Source organism: Spermophilus citellus (genome assembly GCF_964194105.1).
Source record: "Spermophilus citellus genome assembly, chromosome: 16".
NCBI lineage: Eukaryota > Metazoa > Chordata > Mammalia > Rodentia > Sciuridae > Spermophilus > Spermophilus citellus.
This window is the reverse complement of record NC_138196.1, coordinates 21,044,774-21,066,270: the sequence shown is the minus strand read 5'-3', so window position 1 is coordinate 21,066,270 and position 21,497 is coordinate 21,044,774.

Sequence of the window (21,497 nt, the reverse complement as noted above, 5' to 3'; positions counted from 1 at the left end):
GTGAAACCTAAAAATTAAAACTGTTACTGCCAACGAACGGTTTAACCTAGAAGAACGAAATTTGGTGAGCCAAGTGGGATTGGGGTACTGATCATTACCTGAAAGTGTCATCCAGATTGGGTGAAAAAATATGTGCTGAGATTTCAGGAAACTCGTAGTTTTTTGGAAGCTTGGCAAACCCTTTCCATGAAAGTGATTGGCGCCAGTCTGTTCTTATGGCTACATCAATAGCAAACAAACCATAGAGATAGGACTTGGAAGTACTTTATTGTGTCAAGTTTCAAAGAGCTAGCACAAACCGTGTTGGATTTAGAGTTCCAAATGCATGTATCCATATAGGAGAAAACACAGTGAAACCTAAAAATTAAAACTGTTACTGCCAATGAACGGTTTAACCTAGAAGAACGAAATTTGGTGAGCCAAGTGGGATTGGGGTACTGATCATTAGCTGAAAGTGTCATCCAGATTGGGTGAAAAAATGTGTGCGGTGATTTCTGGAAACTCATAGTTTTTTGGAAGCTTGGCAACCCCTTTCCATGAAAGTGATTTGTGCCAGTCTCTGCTTTGGGTTACATCAATAGGAAACAAACCATAGAAATAGAACTTGGAACTACTTTATTGGGTCAAGTTTCAAAGAGCTAGCACAAAGCGAGTTTGATTTAGAGTTCCAACTACGTGTATCCATATAGGAGAAAACAGAGTGAAACCTAAAAATTAAAATGTTACTGCCAACGAACAGTTTAACCTAGAAGAACGAAATTTGGTGAGCCAAGTGGGATTGAGGTACTCATCATTACCTGAAAGTGTCATCAAGATTGGGTGAAAAAATGTGTGCTGAGATTTCAGGAAACTCATAGATTTTTGGAAGCTTGGCAACCCCTTTCCATGAAAGTGATTGGCGCCAGTCTGTTCTTAGGGCTACAGCAATAGGAAACAAACCATAGAGATAGGACTTGGAAGTACTTTTTTGTGTCAAGTTTCAAAGAGCTAGCACAAACCGTGTTTGATTTAGAGTTCCAACTACATGTATCCATATAGGAGAAAACACAGTGAAACCTAAAAATTAAAACTGTTACTGCCAACGAACGGTTTAACCTAGAAGAATGAAATTTGGTGAGCCACTTGGGATTGGTGTACTGATCATGAGCTGAAAGTGTCATCCAGATTGGGTGAAAAAATGTGTGCAGTGATTCCTGGAAACTCATAGTTTTTTGGAAGCTTGGCAACCCCTTTCCATGAAAGTGATTTGTGCCAGTCTCTGCCTACGGCTACATCAATAGGAAACAAACCATAGAGATAGAACTTGGAACTACTTTATTGGGTCAAGTTTCAAAGAGCTAGCACAAACCGTGTTTGATTTAGAGTTCCAACTACATGTATCCATATAGGAGAAAACAGAGTGAAACCTAAAAGTTAAAACTTTTACTGCCAACAAACGGTTTTACCTAGAAGAACGAAATTCGGTGAGCCAAGTGGGAATGGGGTACTGATCATTACCTGAAAGTGTCATCCAGATTGGGTGAAAAAATGTGTGCTGAGATTTCAGGAAACTCGTAGTTTTTTGGAAGCGTGGCAACCCCTTTCCATGAAAGTGATTGGCGCCAGTCTGTTCTTAGGGCTACGTCAATAGGAAACAAACCATAGAGATAGGACTTGGAAGTACTTTATTGTGTCAAGTTTCAAAGAGCTAGCACAAACCGTGTTTGATTTAGAGTTCCAACTACATGTATCCATATAGGAGAAAACACAGTGAAACCTAAAAATTAAAACTGTTACTGCCAACGAACGGTTTAACCTAGAAGAACGAAATTTGGTGAGCCAATTGGGATTGGGGAACTGATCATTAGCTGAAAGTGTCATCCAGATTGGGTGAAAAAATGTGTGCTGAGATTTCTGGAAACTCGTAGTGTTTTGGAAGCTTGGCAACCCCTTTCCATGAAAGTGATTTGCGCCGGTCTCTGCTTAGGGCTACATCAATAGGAAAAAAAACATAGAAATAGAACTTGGAACTACTTTATTGGGTCAAGTTTCAAAGAGCTAGCACAAACCGTGTTTGATTTAGAGTTCCAACTACATGTATCCATATAGGAGAAAACAGGGTGAAACCTAAAAATTTAAACTGTTACTGCCAACGAACGGTTTAACCTAGAAGAACGAAATTTGGTGAGCCAAGTGGGATTGGGGTACTGATCATTACCTGAAAGTGTCATCCAGATTGGGTGAAAAAATGTGTGCTGATATTTCAGGAAACTCGTAGTTTTTTGGAAGCTTGGCAACCCCTTTCCATGAAAGTGATTGGCGCCAGTCTGTTCTTAGGGGTACGGCAATAGGAAACAAACCATAGAGATAGGACTTGGAAGTACTTTATTGTGTCAAATTTCAAAGAGCTAGCACAAACCGTGTTTGATTTAGAGTTCCAACTACATGTATCCATATAGGAGAAAACACAGTGAAACCTAAAAATTAAAACTGTTACTGCCAACGAACGGTTTAACCTAGAAGAACGAAATTTGGTGAGCCAATTGGGATTGGGGAACTGATCATTAGCTGAAAGTGTCATCCAGATTGGGTGAAAAAATGTGTGCTGAGTTTTCAGGAAACTCGTAGTGTTTTGGAAGCTTGGCAACCCCTTTCCATGAAAGTGATTTGCGCCGGTCTCTGCTTAGGGCTACATCAATAGGAAAAAAACCATAGAAATAGAACTTGGAACTACTTTATTGGGTCAAGTTTCAAGGAGCTAGCACAAACCGTGTTTGATTTAGAGTTCCAACTACATGTATCCATATAGGAGAAAACAGGGTGAAACCTAAAAATTTAAACTGTTACTGCCAACGAACGGTTTAACCTAGAAGAACGAAATTTGGTGAGCCAAGTGGGATTGGGGTACTGATCATTACCTGAAAGTGTCATCCAGATTGGGTGAAAAAATGTGTGCTGATATTTCAGGAAACTCGTAGTTTTTTGGAAGCTTGGCAACCCCTTTCCATGAAAGTGATTGGCGCCAGTCTGTTCTTAGGGGTACGGCAATAGGAAACAAACCATAGAGATAGGACTTGGAAGTACTTTATTGTGTCAAGTTTCAAAGAGCTAGCACAAACCGTGTTTGATTTAGAGTTCCAACTACATGTATCCATATAGGAGAAAACACAGTGAAACCTAAAAATTAAAACTGTTACTGCCAACGAAAGGTTTAACCTAGAAGAACGAAATTTGGTGAGCCAATTGGGATTGGGGAACTGATCATTAGCTGAAAGTGTCATCCAGATTGGGTGAAAAAAATGTGTGCTGAGATTTCAGGAATCTCGTAGTGTTTTGGAAGCTTGGCAACCCCTTTCCATGAAAGTGATTTGCGCCGGTCTCTGCTTAGGGCTACATCAATAGGAAAAAAAACATAGAAATAGAACTTGGAACTACTTTATTGGGTCAAGATTCAAAGAGCTAGCACAAACCGTCTTTGATTTAGAGTTCCAACTACATGTATCCATATAGGAGAAAACAGAGTGAAACCTAAAAATTAAAACTGTTACTGCCAACGAACGGTTTAACCTAGAAGAACGAAATTTGGTGAGCCAATTGGGATTGGGGAACTGATCATTACCTGAAAGTGTCATCCAGATTGGGTGAAAAAATGTGTGCTGAGATTTCAGGAAACTCGTAGTTTTTTGGAAGCTTCGCAACCCCTTTCCATGAAAGTGATTGGCGCCAGTCTGTTCTTATGGCTACATCAATAACAAACAAACCATAAAGATAGGACTTGGAAGTACTTTATTATGTGAAGTTTCAAAGAGCTAGCACAAACCGTGTTGGATTTAGAGTTCCAAATACATGTATCCATATAGGAGAAAACAGATTGAAACCTAAAAATTTAAACTGTTACTGCCAACGAACGGTTTAACCTAGAAGAACGAAATTTGGTGAGCCAAGTGGGATTGAGTTACTGATCATTAGCTGAAATTGTCATCCAGATTGGGTGAAAAAATGTGTGCAGTGATTTCTGGAAACTAATAGTTTTTTGGAAGCTTGGCAACCCCTTTACATGAAAGTGATTTGCGCCAGTCTCTCCCTAGGGCTACATCAATAGGAAACAAACCATAGGGATAGAACTTGGAACTACTTTATTGGGTCAAGTTTCAAAGAGCTAGCACAAACCGTGTTTGATTTAGAGTTGCAACTACATGTATCCATATAGGAGAAAACAGAGTGAAACCTAAAAATTAAAACTGTTACTGCCAACGAACGGTTTAACCTAGAAGAACGAAATTTGGTGAGCCAAGTGGGATTGGGGTACTGATCATTACCTGAAAGTGTCATCCAGATTGGGTGAAAAATGTGTGCTGAGATTTCAGGAAATTCGTAGTTTTTTGGAAGCTTGGCATCCCCTTTGCATGAAAGTGATTGGCGCCAGTCTGTTCTTATGGCTACATCAATAGCAAACAAACCATACAGATAGGACTTGGAAGTACTTTATTGTGTCAAGTTTCAAAGAGCTAGCACAAACCGTGTTTGATTTAGAGTTCCAACTTCATGTATCCATATAGGAGAAAACACAGTGAAACCTAAAAATTAAAACTGTTACTGCCAACGAACGGTTTAACCTAGAACGAAATTTGGTGAGCCAAGTGGGATTGGGGTACTGATCATTAGCTGAAAGTGTCATACTGATTGGGTGAAAAAATGTGTGCGGTGATTTCTGGAAACTAATAGTTTTTTGGAAGCTTGGCAACCCCTTTTTATGAAAGTGATTTGCGCCAGTCTCTGCTTTGGGCTACATCAATAGGAAACAAACCATAGAAATAGAACTTGGAACTACTTTATTGGGTCAAGTTTCAAAGAGCTAGCACAAACCGAGTTTAATTTAGAGTTCCAACTACGTGTATCCATATAGGAGAAAACAGAGTGAAACCTAAAAATTAAAATGTTACTGCCAACGAACAGTTTAACCTAGAAGAACGAAATTTGGTGAGCCAAGTGGGATTGGAGTACTGATCATTACCTGAAAGTGTCATCCAGATTGGGTGAAAAAATGTGTGCTGAGATTTCAGGAAACTCGTAGTTTTTTGGAAGCTTGGCAACCCCTTTCCATGAAAGTGATTGGCGCCAGTCTGTTCTTAGGGCTACGTCAATAGGAAACAAACCATAGAGATACGACTTGGAAGTACTTTATTGTGTCAAGTTTCAAAGAGCTAGCACAAACCGTGTTTGATTTAGAGTTCCAACTACATGTATCCATATAGGAGAAAACACAGTGAAACCTAAAAATTAAAACTGTTTCTGCCAACGAACGGTTTAACCTAGAAGAACGAAATTTGGTGAGCCAATTGGGATTGGGGAACTGATCATTAGCTGAAAGTGTCATCCAGATTGGGTGAAAAAATGTGTGCTGAGATTTCAGGAAACTCGTAGTGTTTTGGAAGCTTGGCAACCCCTTTCCATGAAAGTGATTTGCGCCGGTCTCTGCTTAGGGCTACATCAATAGGAAAAAAACCATAGAAATAGAACTTGGAACTACTCTATTGGGTCAAGTTTCAAAGAGCTAGCACAAACCGTGTTTGATTTAGAGTTCCAACTACATGTATCCATATAGGAGAAAACACAGTGAAACCTAAAAATTAAAACTGTTACTGCCAACGAACTGTTTAACCTAGAAGAACGAAATTTGGTGAGCCAAGTGAGATTGGGGTACTGATCATATCCTGAAAGTGTCATCAAGATTGGGTGAAAAAATGTGTGCAGAGATTTCAGGAAACTCGTAGTTTTTGGAAGCTTGGCAACCCCTTTCCATGAAAGTGATTGGCGCCAGTCTGTTCTTAGGGCTACATCAATAGGAAACAAACCATAGAGATAGGACTTGGGAGTACTTTATTGTGTCAAGTTTCAAAGAGCTAGCACAAACCGTGTTTGATTTAGAGTTCCAACTACATGTGTCCATATAGGAGAAAATATAGTGAAACCTAAAAATTAAAACTGTTACTGCCAACGAACGGTTTAACCTAGAAGATCGAAATTTGGTGAGCCAAGTGGGATTGGGGTACTGATCATTACCTGAAAGTGTCATCCAGATTGGGTGAAAAAATGTGTGCTGAGATTTCAGGAAACTCGTAGATTTTTGGAAGCTTGGCAACCCCTTTCCATGAAAGTGATTGGCGCCAGTCGGTTCTTAGGGCTACATCAATAGGAAACAAACCATAGAGATAGGACTTGGAAGTACTTTATTGAGTCAAGTTTCAAAGAGCTAGCACTAACCTTGTTGGATTTAGAGTTCCAACTACATGTATCCATATAGGAGAAAACACAGTAAAACCTAAAAATTAAAACTGTTACTGCCAACGAACGGTTTAACCTAGAAGAACCAAATTTGGTGAGCCAAGTGGGATTGGGGAACTGATCATTACCTGAAAGTGTAATCAAGATTGGGTGAAAAAATGTGTGCTGAGATTTCAGGAAACTCGTATTTTTTTGGAAGCTTGGCAACCCCTTTCCATGAAAGTGATTTGCACGAGTCTCTGCTTAGGGATACGTCAATAGGAAACAAACCATAGAGATAGAACTTGGAACTTCTTTATTGTGTCAAGTTTCAAAGAGCTAGCACAAACCGTGTTTGATTTAGACTTCCAACTACATGTATCCATATAGGAGAAAACACAGTGAAACCTAAAAATTAAAATTGTTACTGCCAACGAATGGTTTAACCTAGAATAACAAAATTTGGTGAGCCAAGTGGGATAGGGGTACTGATCATTACCTGAAAGTGTCATCCAGATTGGGTGAAAAAATGTGTGCTGAGATTTCAGGAAACTCGTAGTGTTTTGGAAGCTTGGCAACCCCTTTCCATGAAAGTGGTTAGTGCCGGTCTCTGCTTAGGGCTACATCAATAGGAATAAAACCATAGAGATAGAACTTGGAACTACTTTATTGTGTCAAGTTTCAAAGAGCTAGCACAAACCGTGTTTGATTTAGAGTTCCAACTACATGTATCCATATAGGAGAAAACAGAGTGAAACCTAAAAATTAAAACTGTTACTGCCAACGAACGGTTTAACATAGAAGAACGAAATTTGGTGAGCCAAGTGGGATTGGGATACTGATCATTACCTGAAAGTGTCATGCAGATTGGGTGAAAAAATGTGTCCTGAGATTTCAGGAATCTCGTAGTTTTTTGGAAGCTTGGCAAAACTTTCGATGAAAGTGATTTACGCCAGTCTCTGCTTAGGGCTACATCAATAGGAAACAAACCATAGAGATAGAACTTGGAACTACTTTATTGTGTCAAGTTTCAAAGAGCTAGCACAAACCTTCTTTGATTTAGAGTTCCAACTACACGTATCCATATAGGAGAAAACAGAGTGAAACCTAAATATTTAAACTTTTACTGCCAACGAACGGTTTAACCTAGAAGAAGGAAACTTGGTGAGCCAAGTGGGATTGGGATACTGATCATTACCTGAAAGTGTCATTCAGATTGGGTGAAAAAATGTGTGCTGAGATTTCAGGAAACTCGTAGTTTTTTGGAAGCTTGGCAACCCCTTTCCATGAAAGTGATTGTCGCCGGTCTCTGCTTAGGGCTACAAAAATAGGAAAAAAAACCATAGAGATAGAACTTGGAACTACTTTATTGTGTCAAGTTTCAAAGAGCTAGCACAAACCTTGTTTGATTTAGAGTTCCAACTACATGTATCCATATAGGAGAAAAAAGAGTGAAACATAAAAATTAAAACTGTTACTGCCAACGAACTGTTTAACCTAGAAGAACGAAATTTGGTGAGCCAAGTGGGATTGGGGTACTGATCATTGCCTGAAAGTGTCATCAAGATTGGGTGAAAAAATGTGTGCGGTGATTTCGTAGTTTTTTGGAAGCTTGGCAACCCCTTTCCATGAAAGTGATTTGCGCCAGTCTCTGCTTAGGGCTACATCAATAGGAAACAAACCATAGTGATAGAACTTGGAACTACGTTACTGTGTCAAGTTTCAAAGAACTAGCACAAACCTTGTTTGATTTAGAGTTCCAACTACATGTATCTATATAGGAGAAAACAGAGTGAAACCTAAGAATAAAAGCTGTTACTGCCAACGAACGGTTTAACCTAGAAGAACGAAATTTGGTGAGCCAAGTGGGATTGGGGAACTGATCATTACCTAAAAGTGTCATCAAGATGGGGTGAAAAAATGTGTGCTGAGATTTCAGGAAACTCGTAGTTTTTTGGAAGCTTGGCAACCCCTTTCCATGAAAGTGAATTGCACGAGTCTCTGCTTAGGGCTACGTCAATAGGAAACAAACCATAGAGAGAGAACTTGGAACTACTTTATTGTGTCAATTTTCAAAGAGCTAGCACAAACCGTGTTTGATTTAGAGTTCCAACTACATGTATCCATATAGGAGAAAACAGAGTGAAACCTAAAAATTAAAACTGATACTGCCAACGAACGGTTTAACCTAGAAGAACGAAATCTGATGAGCCAAGTGGGATTGGCATACTGATGATTACCTGAAAGTGTCAACAGATTGGGTGAAAAAACGTGTGCTGAGATTTGAGGAAACTCGTAGTTTTTTGGAAGCTTGGCAAACCCTTTCCATGAAAGTGATTTGCGCCAATATCTGCTTAGGGCTACATCAATAGGAAACAAACCATAGAGATAGAACTTGGAACTACTTTATTGTGGCAAGTTTCAAAGAGGTAGCACAAACCGTCTTTGATTTAGAGTTCCAACTACATGTATCCATATAGGAGAAAACAGAGCGAAACCTAAGAATTTAAACCGTTACTGCCAGCGAACGGTATTACCTAGAAGAACCAAATTTGGTGAGCCAACTGGGACTGGGGTACTGATCATTACCTGAAAGTGTCATCAAGATTGGGTGAAAAAACGTGTGCTGAGATTTCAGGAAACTCGTAGCTTTTTGTAAGCTTGGCAACGCCTTTCCATGAAAGTGATTTGTGTCAGTCTCTGCTTAGGGCTATATCAATAGGAAACAAACCATAGAGATAGAACTTGGAACTACGTTATTGTGTCAAGTTTCAAAGAGCTAGCACAAACCGTGTTTGATTTGGAGTTCCAACTACATGTATGCATATAGGAGAAAACAGAGTGAAACCTAAAAATTAAAACTGTTACTGCCAACGAACGGTTTAACCTAGAAGAACGAAATTTGGTGAGCCAAGTGGGATTGGGGAACTGATCATTACCTAAAAGTGTCATCAAGATGGGGTGAAAAAATGTGTGCTGAGATTTCAGGAAACTCGTAGTTTTTTGGAAGCTTGAAAACCCCTTTCCATGAAAGTGAATTGCACGAGTCTCTGCTTAGGGCTACGTCAATAGGAAACAAACCATAGAGATAGAACTTGGAACTACTTTATTGTGTCAAGTTTCAAAGAGCTAGCACAAACCGTGTTTGATTTAGAGTTCCAACTACATGTATCCATATAGGAGAAAACAGAGTGAAACCTAAAAATTAAAACTGTTACTGCCAACGAACGGTTTAACCTAGAAGAACGAAATCTGATGAGCCAAGTGGGATTGGCATACTGATGATTACCTGAAAGTGTCAACAGATTGGGTGAAAAAACGTGTGCTGAGATTTGAGGAAACTCGTAGTTTTTTGGAAGCTTGGCAACCCCTTAACATGAAAGTGACTTGCGCCAATATCTGCTTAGGGCTACATCAATAGGAAACAAACCATAGAGATAGAACTTGGAACTACGTTATTGTGTCAAGTTTCAAAGAGGTAGCACAAACCGTCTTTGATTTAGAGTTCCAACTACATGTATCCATATAGGAGAAAACAGAGCGAAACCTAAGAATTTAAACCGTTACTGCCAGCGAACGGTTTTACCTAGAAGAACCAAATTTGGTGAGCCAAGTGGGACTGGGGTACTGATCATTACCTGAAAGTGTCATCAAGATTGGGTGAAAAAACGTGTGCTGAGATTTCAGGAAACTCGTAGCTTTTTGTTAGCTTGGCAACGCCTTTCCATGAAAGTGATTTGTGTCAGTCTCTGCTTAGGGCTATATCAATAGGAAACAAACCATAGAGATAGAACTTGGAACTACGTTATTGTGTCAAGTTTCAAAGAGCTAGCACAAACCGTGTTTGATTTAGAGTTCCAACTACATGTATGCATATAGGAGAAAACAGAGTGAAACCTAAAAATTAAAACTGTTACTGCCAACGAACGGTTTAACGTAGAAGAAGGAAATTAGGTGAGCCAAGTGGGATTGGGGTACTGATCATTACCTGAAAGTGTCATCAAGATTGCGTGAAAAAATGTGTGCTGAGATTTCAGGAAACTCGTAGTTTTTTGGAAGCTTGGCAACCCCTTTCCATGAAAGTAATTTCCGCCGGTCTCTGCTTAGGGCTACATCAATAGGAAACAAACCATAGAGATAGAACTTGGAACTACTTTATTGTGTCAAGTTTCAGAGAGCTAGCACAAACCGTGTTTGATTTAGAGTTCCAACTACATGAATCCATATAGGAGAAAACAGAGTGAAACCTGAAAATTAAAACTGTTACTGCCAACGAACGGTTTAACATAGAAGAACGAAATTTGGTGAGCCAAGTGGGATTGGGGTACTGATCATTGCCTGAAAGTGTCATCCAGATTGGGTGAAAAAATGTGTGCTGAGATTTCAGGGAACTCTTAGTTTTTTGGAAGCTTGGCAACCCCTTTCCATGAAAGTGAGTTGTGCCAGTCTCTTCTTAGGGCTACATCAATAGGAAACAAACCATAGAGATAGAACTTGGAACTACTTTATTTTGTCAAGTTTCAAAGAGCTAGCACAAACCGTTTGTGATTTAGAGTCCCACCTACATGTATCCATATAGGAGAAAACAGAGTGAAACCTAAAAATTAAAACTGTTACTGCCAACGAACGGTTTAACCTAGAAGAATGAAATTTGGTGAGCCAAGTGGATTTGGGGTACTGATCATTACTTGAAAGTGTCATGAAGATTGGGTGAAAAAAAGTGTGCTGCGCTTTCAGGAAACTCATCATTTTTTGGAAGCTTGGCAACCTTTTTCCATGAAATTATTTGCGCCAGTCTCTGCTTAGGGCTACATCAATAGGAAACAAAACATAGAGATAGAACTTGGAACTACTTTATTGTGTCAAGTTTCAAAGAGCTACCACAAACCGTGTTTGATTTAGAGTTCCAAATACATGTATCCATATAGGAGAAAACAGAGTGAAACCTAAAAATTAAAACTGTTACTGCCAACGAACGGTTTAACCTAGAAGAACGAAATTTGGTGGGCCAAGTGGGATTGGGGAACTGATCATTACCTGAAAGTGTAATCAAGATTGGGTGAAAAAATGTGTACTGAGATTTCAGGAAACTGGTAGTTTTTTGGAAGCTTCGCAATCCCTTTCCATGAAAGGGATTTGCGCCCGTCTCTGCTTAGGGCTACATCAATAGGAAACAAACCATAGAGATAGAACTTGGAACTACTTAATTGTGTCAAGTTTCAAAGAGCTAGCACAAACCGTGTTTGATTTAGAATTCCAACTACATGTATCCATATAGGAGAAAACAGAGTGAAACCTAAAAATATAAACTGTTACTGCCAACGAACGGTTTAACCTAGAAGAATGAAATTTGGTGAGCCAAGTGGGATTGGAGTACTGATCATTACCTGAAAGTGTCATCAAGATTGGGTGAAAAAATGTGCGCTGAGATTTCAGGAAACTCATAGTTTTTTGGAAGCTTGGCAACCCCTTTCCATGAAAGTGATTTGCGCCAGTCTCTGCTTAGGGCTACATCAATAGGAAACAAACCATAGAGATGGAACTTGGAACTACTTTACTGTGTCAAGTTTCAAAGAGCTAGCACAAACCGTGTTTGACTTAGAGTTTGAACTACATGTATCCATATAGGAGAAAACAGAATGTAACCTAAAAATTAAAACTGTTACTGCCAACGATAGGTTTAACCTAGAAAAACGAAATTTGGTGAGCCAAGTGTGAATGGGTTACTTATCATTACCTGAAAGTGTCATCAAGATTGGGTGAAAACATGTGTGCTGAGATTTCAGGAAACACGTAGTTTTGTGGAAACTTGGCAACCTCTTTCCATGAAAGTGATTTGCGCCAGTCTCTGCTTAGGGCTACATCAATAAGAAACACACCATAGAGATAGAACTTGAAACTACTTTATTGTGTCAAGTTTCAAAGAGCTAGCACAAACCGTGTTCGTCTCTGCATAGGGCTACATCAATAGGAAACAAACCATAGACATAGAACTTCAACTTCTTTATTGTGTCAGGTTTCAAAGAGCTAGCACAAACCGTCTTTGATTTAGAGTTCCAACTACATGTATCCATATAGGAGAAAACAGAGTGATACCTAAAAATAAAACTGTTACTGCAACGAACCGTTTAACCTATAAGAAAGAAATTTGGTGAGCCAAGTGGGATTGGGGTACTGATCATTACCTGAAATTGTCATCAATATTGGGTGAAAAAATGTGTGCTGGGATTTCGGGAAACTCGTAGTTTTTTGGAAGCTTGGCAACGCCTTTCCATGAAAGTGATTGGCGCCAGTCTGTTCTTAGGGCTACATCAATAGGAAACAAACCATAGAGATAGAACTTGGAACTACTTTATTGGGTCAAGTTTCAAAGAGCTAGCACAAACCGTGTTTGATTTAGAGTTCCAACTACATGTATCCATATAGGAGAAAACAGTGTGAAACCTAAATATTTAAACTGTTACTGCCAACGAACGGTTTAACCTAGAAGAATGAAATTTGGTGAGCCAAGTGGGATTGGGATACTGATCATTACCTGAAAGTGTCATCAAGATTGGGTGAAAAAATGTGTGCTGGGATTTCGGGAAACTCGTAGTTTTTTGGAAGCTTGGCAACGCCTTTCCATTAAAGTGATTGGCGCCAGTCTGTTCTTAGGGCTACATCAATAGGAAACAAACCATAGAGATAGAACTTGGAACTACTTTATTGGGTCAAGTTTCAAAGAGCTAGCACAAACCGTGTTTGATTTAGAGTTCCAAATACGTGTATCCATATAGGAGAAAACAGAGTGAAACTTAAAAATTAAAATGTTACTGCCAATGAACGGTTTAACCTAGAAGAACGAAATTTGGTGAGCCAAGTGGGATTGGGGTACTGATCATTACCTGAAAGTGTAATCAAGATTGGGTGAAAAAATGTGTGCTGAGATTTCAGGAAACTCGTAGTTTTTTGGAAGCTTGGAAATCCCTTTCCATGAAAGGGATTTGCGCAAGTCTCTGCTTAGGGCTACATCAATAGGAAACAAACCATAGAGATAGAACTTGGAACTACTTAATTGTGTCAAGTTTCAAAGAGCTAGCACAAACCGTGTTTGATTTAGAGTTCCAACTACATGTATCCATATAGGAGAAAACAGAGTGAAACCTAAAAATTAAAACTGTTACTGCCAACGAACGGTTTAACATAGAAGAACGAAATTTGGTGAGCCAAGTGGGATTGGGATACTGATCATTACCTGAAAGTGTCATGCAGATTGGGTGAAAAAATGTGTCCTGAGATTTCAGGAATCTCGTAGTTTTTTGGAAGCTTGGCAAAACTTTCGATGAAAGTGATTTACGCCAGTCTCTGCTTAGGGCTACATCAATAGAAAACAAACCATAGAGATACAACTTGGAACTACTTTATTGTGTCAAGTTTCAAAGAGCTAGCACAAACCTTCTTTGATTTAGAGTTCCAACTACACGTATCCATATAGGAGAAAACAGAGTGAAACCTAAATATTTAAACTGTTACTGCCAACGAACGGTTTAACCTAGAAGAAGGAAACTTGGTGAGCCAAGTGGGATTGGGATACTGATCATTACCTGAAAGTGTCATTCAGATTGGGTGAAAAAATGTGTGCTGAGATTTCAGGAAACTCGTAGTTTTTTGGAAGCTTGGCAACCCCTTTCCATGAAAGTGATTGTCGCCGGTCTCTGCTTAGGGCTACAAAAATAGGAAAAAAAACCATAGAGATAGAACTTGGAACTACTTTATTGTGTCAAGTTTCAAAGAGCTAGCACAAACCTTGTTTGATTTAGAGTTCCAACTACATGTATCCATATAGGAGAAAAAAGAGTGAAACATAAAAATTAAAACTGTTACTGCCAACGAACTGTTTAACCTAGAAGAACGAAATTTGGTGAGCCAAGTGGGATTGGGGTACTGATCATTGCCTGAAAGTGTCATCAAGATTGGGTGAAAAAATGTGTGCGGTGATTTCGTAGTTTTTTGGAAGCTTGGCAACCCCTTTCCATGAAAGTGATTTGCGCCAGTCTCTGCTTAGGGCTACATCAATAGGAAACAAACCATAGTGATAGAACTTGGAACTACGTTACTGTGTCAAGTTTCAAAGAACTAGCACAAACCTTGTTTGATTTAGAGTTCCAACTACATGTATCTATATAGGAGAAAACAGAGTGAAACCTAAGAATAAAATCTGTTACTGCCAACGAACGGTTTAACCTAGAAGAACGAAATTTGGTGAGCCAAGTGGGATTGGGGAACTGATCATTACCTAAAAGTGTCATCAAGATGGGGTGAAAAAATGTGTGCTGAGATTTCAGGAAACTCGTAGTTTTTTGGAAGCTTGGCAACCCCTTTCCATGAAAGTGAATTGCACGAGTCTCTGCTTAGGGCTACGTCAATAGGAAACAAACCATAGAGAGAGAACTTGGAACTACTTTATTGTGTCAATTTTCAAAGAGCTAGCACAAACCGTGTTTGATTTAGAGTTCCAACTACATGTATCCATATAGGAGAAAACAGAGTGAAACCTAAAAATTAAAACTGATACTGCCAACGAACGGTTTAACCTAGAAGAACGAAATCTGATGAGCCAAGTGGGATTGGCATACTGATGATTACCTGAAAGTGTCAACAGATTGGGTGAAAAAACGTGTGCTGAGATTTGAGGAAACTCGTAGTTTTTTGGAAGCTTGGCAAACCCTTTCCCTGAAAGTGATTTGCGCCAATATCTGCTTAGGGCTACATCAATAGGAAACAAACCATAGAGATAGAACTTGGAACTACTTTATTGTGTCAAGTTTCAAAGAGGTAGCACAAACCGTCTTTGATTTAGAGTTCCAACTACATGTATCCATATAGGAGAAAACAGAGCGAAACCTAAGAATTTAAACCGTTACTGCCAGCGAACGGTATTACCTAGAAGAACCAAATTTGGTGAGCCAAGTGGGACTGGGGTACTGATCATTACCTGAAAGTGTCATCAAGATTGGGTGAAAAAACGTGTGCTGAGATTTCAGGAAACTCGTAGCTTTTTGTAAGCTTGGCAACGCCTTTCCATGAAAGTGATTTGTGTCAGTCTCTGCTTAGGGCTATATCAATAGGAAACAAACCATAGAGATAGAACTTGGAACTACGTTATTGTGTCAAGTTTCAAAGAGCTAGCACAAACCGTGTTTGATTTGGAGTTCCAACTACATGTATGCATATAGGAGAAAACAGAGTGAAACCTAAAAATTAAAACTGTTACTGCCAACGAACGGTTTAACCTAGAAGAACGAAATTTGGTGAGCCAAGTGGGATTGGGGAACTGATCATTACCTAAAAGTGTCATCAAGATTGGGTTAAAAAATGTGTGCTGAGATTTCAGGAAACTCGTAGTTTTTTGGAAGCTTGAAAACCCCTTTCCATGAAAGTGAATTGCACGAGTCTCTGCTTAGGGCTACGTCAATAGGAAACAAACCATAGAGATAGAACTTGGAACTAATTTATTGTGTCAAGTTTCAAAGAGCTAGCACAAACCGTGTTTGATTTAGAGTTCCAACTACATGTATCCATATAGGAGAAAACAGAGTGAAACCTAAAAATTAAAACTGTTACTGCCAACGAACGGTTTAACCTAGAAGAACGAAATCTGATGAGCCAAGTGGGATTGGCATACTGATGATTACCTGAAAGTGTCAACAGATTGGGTGAAAAAACGTGTGCTGAGATTTGAGGAAACTCGTAGTTTTTTGGAAGCTTGGCAACCCCTTTCCATGAAAGTGACTTGCGCCAATATCTGCTTAGGGCTACATCAATAGGAAACAAACCATAGAGATAGAACTTGGAACTACGTTTTGTGTCAAGTTTCAAAGAGGTAGCACAAACCGTCTTTGATTTAGAGTTCCAACTACATGTATCCATATAGGAGAAAACAGAGCGAAACCTAAGAATTTAAACCGTTACTGCCAGCGAACGGTTTTACCTAGAAGAACCAAATTTGGTGAGCCAAGTGGGACTGGGGTACTGATCATTACCTGAAAGTGTCATCAAGATTGGGTGAAAAAACGTGTGCTGAGATTTCAGGAAACTCGTAGCTTTTTGTTAGCTTGGCAACGTCTTTCCATGAAAGTGATTTGTGTCAGTCTCTGCTTAGGGCTATATCAATAGGAAACAAACCATAGAGATAGAACTTGGAACTACGTTATTGTGTCAAGTTTCAAAGAGCTAGCACAAACCGTGTTTGATTTGGAGTTCCAACTACATGTATGCATATAGGAGAAAACAGAGTGAAACCTAAAAATTAAAACTGTTACTGCCAACGAACGGTTTAACGTAGAAGAAGGAAATTTGGTGAGCCAAGTGGGATTGGGGTACTGATCATTACCTGAAAGTGTCATCAAGATTGCGTGAAAAAATGTGTGCTGAGATTTCAGGAAACTCGTAGTTTTTTGGAAGCTTGGCAACCCCTTTCCATGAAAGTAATTTCCGCCAGTCTCTGCTTAGGGCTACATCAATAGGAAACAAACCATAGAGATAGAACTTGGAACTACTTTATTGTGTCAAGTTTCAGAGAGCTAGCACAAACCGTGTTTGATTTAGAGTTCCAACTACATGAATCCATATAGGGAAAACAGAGTGAAACCTAAAAATTAAAACTGTTACTGCCAACGAACGGTTTAACATAGAAGAACGAAATTTGGTGAGCCAAGTGGGATTGGGGTACTGATCATTGCCTGAAAGTGTCATCCAGATTGGGTGAAAAAATGTGTGCTGAGATTTCAGGGAACTCTTAGTTTTTTGGAAGCTTGGCAACCCCTTTCCATGAAAGTGATTTGTGCCAGTCTCTTCTTAGGGCTACATCAATAGGAAACAAACCATAGAGATAGAACTTGGAACTACTTTATTTTGTCAAGTTTCAAAGAGCTAGCACAAACCGTTTGTGATTTAGAGTCCCACCTACATGTATCCATATAGGAGAAAACAGAGTGAAACCTAAAAATTAAAACTGTTCCTGCCAACGAACGGCTTAACCTAGAAGAACGAAATCTGATGAGCCAAGTGGGATTGGCATACTGATGATTACCTGAAAGTGTCAACAGATTGGGTGAAAAAACGTGTGCTGAGATTTGAGGAAAATCGTAGTTTTTTGGAAGCTTGGCAACCCCTTTCCATGAAAGTGACTTGCGCCAATATCTGCTTAGGGCTACATCAATAGGAAACAAACCATAGAGATAGAACTTGGAACTACGTTTTGTGTCAAGTTTCAAAGAGGTAGCACAAACCGTCTTTGATTTAGAGTTCCAACTACATGTATCCATAAAGGAGAAAACAGAGCGAAACCTAAGAATTTAAACCGTTACTGCCAGCGAACGGTTTTACCTAGAAGAACCAAATTTGGTGAGCCAAGTGGGACTGGGGTACTGATCATTACCTGAAAGTGTCATCAAGATTGGGTGAAAAAACGTGTGCTGAGATTTCAGGAAACTCGTAGCTTTTTGTTAGCTTGGCAACGCCTTTCCATGAAAGTGATTTGTGTCAGTCTCTGCTTAGGGCTATATCAATAGGAAACAAACCATAGAGATAGAACTTGGAACTACGTTATTGTGTCAAGTTTCAAAGAGCTAGCACAAACCGTGTTTGATTTAGAGTTCCAACTACATGTATGCATATAGGAGAAAACAGAGTGAAACCTAAAAATTAAAACTGTTACTGCCAACGAACGGTTTAACGTAGAAGAAGGAAATTTGGTGAGCCAAGTGGGATTGGGGTACTGATCATTACCTGAAAGTGTCATCAAGATTGCGTGAAAAAATGTGTGCTGAGATTTCAGGAAACTCGTAGTTTTTTGGAAGCTTGGCAACCCCTTTCCATGAAAGTAATTTCCGCTGGTCTCTGCTTAGGGCTACATCAATAGGAAACAAACCATAGAGATAGAACTTGGAACTACTTTATTGTGTCAAGTTTCAGAGAGCTAGCACAAACCGTGTTTGATTTAGAGTTCCAACTACATGAATCCATATAGGAGAAAACAGAGTGAAACCTAAAAATTAAAACTGTTACTGCCAACGAACGGTTTAACATAGAAGAACGAAATTTGGTGAGCCAAATGGGATTGGGGTACTGATCATTGCCTGAAAGTGTCATCCAGATTGGGTGAAAAAATGTGTGCTGAGATTTCAGGGAACTCTTAGTTTTTTGGAAGCTTGGCAACCCCTTTCCATGAAAGTGATTTGTGCCAGTCTCTTCTTAGGGCTACATCAATAGGAAACAAACCATAGAGATAGAACTTGGAACTACTTTATTTTGTCAAGTTTCAAAGAGCTAGCACAAACCGTTTGTGATTTAGAGTCCCACCTACATGTATCCATATAGGAGAAAACAGAGTGAAACCTAAAAATTAAAACTGTTCCTGCCAACGAACGGCTTAACCTAGAAGAACGAAATTTGGTGAGCCAAGTGGGATTGGGGTAGTGATCATTACCTGAAAGTGTCATCCAGATTGGGTGAAAAAATGTGTCCTGAGATTTCAGGAAACTCATAGTTTTTTGGAAGCTTGGCAGCCCCTTTCCATGAAAGTGATTTGCGCCAGTCTCTGCTTAGGGCTACATCAATAGGAAACAAACCGTAGAGATAGAACTTGGAACTACTTTACTGTGTCAAGTTTCAAAGAGCTAGCACAAACCGTGTTTTATTTAGAGTTCGAACTACATGTATCCATATAGGAGAAAACAGAGTGAAACCTAAAAATTAAAACTGTTACTGCCAACGAACGGTTTAACCTAGAAGAATGAAATTTGGTGAGCCAAGTGGATTTGGGGTACTGATCATTACTTGAAAGTGTCATGAAGATTGGGTGAAAAAAAGTGTGCTGCGCTTTCAGGAAACTCATCATTTTTTGGAAGTTTGGCAACCTTTTTCCATGAAATTATTTGCGCCAGTCTCTGCTTAGGGCTACATCAATAGGAAACAAAACATAGAGATAGAACTTGGAACTACTTTATTGTGTCAAGTTTCAAAGAGCTACCACAAACCGTGTTTGATTTAGAGTTCCAAATACATGTATCCATATAGGAGAAAACAGAGTGAAACCTAAAAATTAAAACTGTTACTGCCAACGAACGGTTTAACCTAGAAGATCGAAATTTGGTGAGCCAAGTGGGATTGGAGTACTGATCATTACCTGAAAGTGTCATCAAGATTGGGTGAAAAAATGTGCGCTGAGATTTCAGGAAACTCATAGTTTTTTGGAAGCTTGGCAACCCCTTTCCATGAAAGTGATTTGTGCCAGTCTCTGCTTAGGGCTACATCAATAGGAAACAAACCATAGAGATGGAACTTGGAACTACTTTACTGTGTCAAGTTTCAAAGAGCTAGCACAAACCGTGTTTGACTTAGAGTTTGAACTACATGTATCCATATAGGAGAAAACAGAATGTAACCTAAAAATTAAAACTGTTACTGCCAACGATAGGTTTAACCTAGAAAAACGAAATTTGGTGAGCCAAGTGTGAATGGGTTACTTATCATTACCTGAAAGTGTCATCAAGATTGGGTGAAAACATGTGTGCTGAGATTTCAGGAAACACGTAGTTTTGTGGAAACTTGGCAACCTCTTTCCATGAAAGTGATTTGCGCCAGTCTCTGCTTAGGGCTACATCAATAAGAAACACACCATAGAGATAGAACTTGAAACTACTTTATTGTGTCAAGTTTCAAAGAGCTAGCACAAACCGTGTTCGTCTCTGCATAGGGCTACATCAATAGGAAACAAACCATAGACATAGAACTTCAACTTCTTTATTGTGTCAGGTTTCAAAGAGCTAGCACAAACCGTCTTTGATTTAGAGTTCCAACTACATGTATCCATATAGGAGAAAACAGAGTGATACCTAAAAATAAAACTGTTACTGCAACGAACCGTTTAACCTATAAGAAAGAAATTTGGTGAGCCAAGTGGGATTGGGGTACTGATCATTACCTGAAATTGTCATCAATATTGGGTGAAAAAATGTGTGCTGGGATTTCGGGAAACTCGTAGTTTTTTGGAAGCTTGGCAACGCCTTTCCATGAAAGTGATTGGCGCCAGTCTGTTCTTAGGGCTACATCAATAGGAAACAAACCATAGAGATAGAACTTGGAACTACTTTATTGGGTCAAGTTTCAAAGAGCTAGCACAAACCGTGTTTGATTTAGAGTTCCAACTACATGTATCCATATAGGAGAAAACAGTGTGAAACCTAAATATTTAAACTGTTACTGCCAACGAACGGTTTAACCTAGAAGAATGAAATTTGGTGAGCCAAGTGGGATTGGGATACTGATCATTACCTGAAAGTGTCATCAAGATTGGGTGAAAAAATGTGTGCTGGGATTTCGGGAAACTCGTAGTTTTTTGGAAGCTTGGCAACGCCTTTCCTTTAAAGTGATTGGCGCCAGTCTGTTCTTAGGGCTACATCAATAGGAAACAAACCATAGAGATAGAACTTGGAACTACTTTATTGGGTCAAGTTTCAAAGAGCTAGCACAAACCGTGTTGGATTAAGAGTTCCAACTACATGTATCCATATAGGAGAAAACAGAGTTAAACCTAAATATTTAAACTGTTACTGCCAACGAACGGTTTAACCTAGAAGAACGAAATTTGGTGAGCCAAGTGGGATTGGGGTACTGATCATTACCTGAAAGTGTGATCCAGATTGGGTGAAAAAATGTGTTCTGGGATTTCAGGAAACTCGTAGTGTTTTGGAAGCTTGGCAACCCCTTTCCATGAAAGTGATTTGCGCCGGTCTCTGCTTAGGGCTACATCAATAGGAAACAAACAATAGAGATAGAACTTGGAACTACTTTATTGTGTCAAGTTTTAAAGAGCTAGCACAAACCGTGTTGGGTTAAGAGTTCCAACTACATGCATACATATAGGAGAAAACAGAGTGAAACCTAAATATTTAAACTCTTACTGCCAACGAACGGTTTAACATAGAAGAACGAAATTTGGTGAGCGAAGTGGGATTGGGGTACTGAACATTACATGAAAGTGTAATCAAGATTGGGTGAAAATATGTGTGCTGAGATTTCAGGAAACTCGTAGTGTTTTGGAAGCTTGGCAACCTCTTTCCATGAAAGTGATTTGTGCCGGTCTCTGCTTAGGGCTACATCAATAGGAAACAAACCATAGAGATAGAACTTGGAACTACTTTATTGCGTCAAGTTTCAAAGAGCTAGCACAAACCGTGTTGGATTTAGAGTTCCAACTACATGTATCCATA